General features: G+C 52.2%; 1 protein-coding gene across 2 annotated transcripts in view; it reads right to left on the reverse strand.

Annotated features, from left to right (window-relative positions):
* HIPK2 (homeodomain interacting protein kinase 2) overlaps positions 1-4,233 on the reverse strand; it is a 68,983-nt gene that overhangs the window by 5,588 nt on the left and 59,162 nt on the right. The window lies entirely within an intron of this gene.

Raw genomic sequence — 4,233 nt, forward strand, 5'->3', positions numbered from 1 at the left:
CACACACACTCATTCACATGCACGCGCGCGCACACACACTCATTCACATGCACGCGCACACACTCATTCACATGCACGCACGCACACACACTCATTCACATGCACGCGCGCGCGCACTCATTCACATGCACGCGCGCGCACACACACTCATTCACATGCACGCGCGCGCGCACACACACACTCTCTCTGAGTCATTCACATGTATACACACGCACACACTCATTCACATGCACGCGCGCGCGCACACACACACTCTCTCTCTCTCTAAGTCATTCACATGTGTGTACACCCCCCCAAAAAACCCAAACAAACCCCAACAACAAACGGGACCGGGGACTGTCTTCAGAGAATCGTGAGCAGGTGCTTGGAGTGAACTCTAAGTCTGCACCCAAGACTTGGCCAGTGAGGTCACGAAGTAGAACGCTCGTCTTCTCCCACTTCTATCTACAATCCAGCCTCTCCCTAAAGCAGCCCAGGGCTGTGACCGGCTGACCTGGACTCGGGAAGTCCACCTCGGGAGCAGCACTCTACCCTGCTGTCTGCGTGTCATGGGCTTCCCACTTGTGTCTTCTGAGGACTGAGCAGAGGCAGCAGGGGACCTAGAAGGGGGTGCCTCTGTGACGTGCCCCGTATCCTTCAAGTCACTGGAGACACTGGGAGGGGGTTTTCTTCTTCCAGACTTGGCCCTTCAGCTCACCAGAGTGCTCTAAGCAAAGGCCTGAACCCCCCAAACATGTAGTGAGAATCCCAACGGCTATCACTGCATTTGGAAACAGCTTGTCTTTGTTAGGTTAATGGGGCCCTATCAGTGCAGGCTGTTTTAAATAAATCCCCCTTGAGAAAGGGGAGAGAAAATATGAAGGAATAAGAAAGTTGAAATGATGGGAGACAGATGGCACATGAAGTTCACCAAAAGGCTTGAGACCCTTATCTGAGACTTCTGTGTCCGCTGTGAAGTTGAAGTTGTGAAGATCCACTTGGGATCTTTCTGCTCCAGCAGCAACAAGATAAGACTGGCACGCTGCAAGGAAGTGCCACCAGCCAATTCCACCCCAGGGAGGCCTACGGGACAGAGAACGGCCCGTAGGGCTTCGCTGCAAGGAAGTGCCACCAGCCAATTCCACCCCAGGGAGGCCTACGGGACAGAGAACGGCCCGTAGGGCTTCTAAGGCTGCCATCTTTACACACATTATCAATATCATTAACATCACACACAAGTAGAATCTGGCTGGAGAAAGTGAAGTAACAGCTGGAGCAGCACATCAACAGGGAACTGTCAGGAACTCCAGCCGGCCAAGTGGTAGGAACTGCGCTGCCAGTCCAAAGGCACACAGTTCAAATCCACCAGCTGCTCCACGGAGAAAGACGGGCAATCTCCTCTCATGTGATTTACAGCCTCTGAAAACTCGCTGGAGGGTCAGCTATGAGTTGGTTCCAAGTCCACAGTGCGTAACAACAAATAACAAGCAGCTAGATTCAGAAGAGGTCACGCAATGAAGGCCATCACTGCTGAGGACAGATGGACCCTGACTGAACTCACAGAACACCAGCAAGACGTTCACTTGTGTTTAATTGACCTTACAACGGCATCTGACTGTGTGGATCATAGCAAATTAAAGGAAACTTGGGAAGAATGGGAATTCTAGAACTCCTAACTGTGTTCTTGTGGAACCTGTACTTAGACCACGAAACAATTACTTGAACAATTGCTTAACATCACGTAAGTCAGTGTCAGGGTAGGGTCCTTTCACCTCATAGATTCTGCCTGTAAACGGAGCAAATGACCGGAGGAGTGGGACTATATTTAGAACCACCTCTGGATTGGAGAAGACTCATTAATAACCTTCAACATGCAGATGACACAGTCTCAATGGCAGAAAATAAAGATGGCCCGAGGCATCAGGAATGAGGAAAGACGGCAGCCTTCAGTACAGATCACACCTCAACATAAAGAAAAACTCTCACAACTGGAGGAACAAACACCATGATAAACCTAGAAAAGCTAAGGATATATTTTAAGTGGATCCAGAGTCAACACCTATGGGAAAACTCAAAAGACATACAGCAACTGGCAAACTTTTTTTTCCTTTCCATTGAACAGGGCTTTGAATCCTGATTTGAAGTTTTTGGTTTTTTTTAAGTTTGATTTATTATTATCATTATTAATTTTAATGAAAATTTACAGACTTTGGATTTCCATTTATTTATTGTTGCACTTTTCTCCCTGTCCACCCCTCCCCTCAACTGGCAAACTTTTAAAAGTGTCAAAGAGCAAGGATGCCACTTAGATGACTAAGGTGTGCCTGATCCAGGCCACGTATTTTTAATTGCCTCACATGCATTTGAAAGTTGCAATGTAAGTAAGGAAAATCAAACAAGAACTCTATGAACTGTGATATTAAAGAAGAGTATCCAACACAACACGGACCGATACATTTAAATGAGACAAGCCTAGTCCCTATTTCCAAGGCCTCAGAAAAAAGTTATCTGTTTGCTGTAACAAAAGGAGGCTTGTTTTCGGTCTTTAAGCCAATTCCCTAATCATGGTCAAAGTTACGTTAGGGGTCTCCATCCCTTTTCAGACAGCACACTGGCATCGCAAACTAAATGCTACAAGAGCTAAGTGCAAACAGGAGATGAGGTCAGGGCCACAGAAACCAGCAAGCAGCACTGGCCCGGCACCAGCCATCAAAGGGTCTCGTCAGTCTTTCTGTACATCTTATCATAATTTCAAGGGTGGGCGCTCATGGCTAATATAACTGACCTGTGATCAGTTATCCGTTAGTGAAGAGGGCAACACTGCCGACGGCAGGCACCTGTACGTGCCGGCACGTGGTACGGGGACAGTGGTGGGCTCAGATGGCCTGCCTCCCTTCGTCCCAGGTCACACAGGCCTCCCCTCTGTTCTGGGCTCCCATGGGCCTCCCCTATATCCCGAGGAGACACAGGCACGTGGTGCGGGGACAGTGCGGGGCTCAGAGAGCTGGCCTCCCTTCGTCCCAGGTCACACAGGATCCTCTCTGTCCACGGTCACACCAGCCCCCCACTTTGTCTTGAGGATACACAGGCACAATGTGGGGACAGGGGTGGACTCAGATGGCCTGCCTCCCTTCTGTCCCAGGCAGCAGCATGGGGGTTTGGGGACCTTACTATCTCCTTGTGTTGCAGGAGGCCAAGGGGCCAACTGTTCTTGGGGAACATCCCCAAGATGAGGGGCACCCAGGGTCCCATGAGTCGGAGCCTCACTCCCAACAGTCACTGCTCTTAGGGGCAGAAGATGCCAGATCAGGATTCTGAGTCTTCCAAACAGGGTGAATGCCCTCCTCTCTTGGGAGGCACCCAAAGACTAGAGTGAATTACAATGACTCCAGAGGGCCGAAGGGCAGTGTGAGAAGAGGACTCAGGACAAGTGGCCATTTCTGATGAACTTGTCAACAGTCCATGCTCTGAGGGGCCTGGACACCACAGAACCCTCCAGACTTTTGAGGACAGTCGTTAGCAAGAGGCCGAGTTTAAACTTCTGGGGGTTGATGCACAAAATCCCACGTCCAGCTTCGGGCCCCAATGCTCCAGGCCCCAGTGCTGGGGTGTAAAAGCCTGAGTGAGAATCATCTCAGTATGTGGCAAACTCGGGAAGGTTGACAGAGGGCCCTCAACACTGCAAACCAGGGGCAGGAACACCCAAAGCACAGACAGACGGCTGCCAGGGGCCGCACTGCCCACGAAGCTGCTTCCCTCGAGTGAGTGGGGGGCCGGGCGCACCTTCACCTGGCAGACGCACACCCTCACCTGGCTAGGGTGCACCTTCTCCCCGAGTGAGGGGGGCTCATCTTCTCCCCAAGTGAGTGGGGATGCAGACCCCCTGGTGGGGGTACACCTTTCCCAAGTGAGAGTGCAGTCTCCCTGATGGGGTGCACCTTCCCCAAGTGCGGGCACACCTTCCCCTTGAGTGAGGGGGGTGCACCTTCCCTGAGTGAGTGAGAGTGCAGCCTCCCTGGTGGGGTGCACTTTCCCCAAGTGTGGGCACACCCTCACCTGGCAGGGGTGCACCTTTTCCCTAGTGGGGGGTGCACCTTCTCCTAGAGTGAACGTGGGGGGCCCCCGCACCTTCTCCCAGAGTGAGGGGGGGCACACCTTCTCGAGTGAGCAGGGGTGCAGCCTCACCTGGTGGGGGCACACCTTCCCCCGCCGAGTGAGGGTGGGGGCACACCTTCCCCCTGAGTGAGGGGGGCA

The sequence above is a fragment of the Elephantulus edwardii genome, unplaced genomic scaffold (genome assembly GCF_000299155.1).
Source record: "Elephantulus edwardii isolate Elephantulus edwardi_28Jun2011 unplaced genomic scaffold, EleEdw1.0 scaffold00055, whole genome shotgun sequence".
Lineage (NCBI taxonomy): Eukaryota > Metazoa > Chordata > Mammalia > Macroscelidea > Macroscelididae > Elephantulus > Elephantulus edwardii.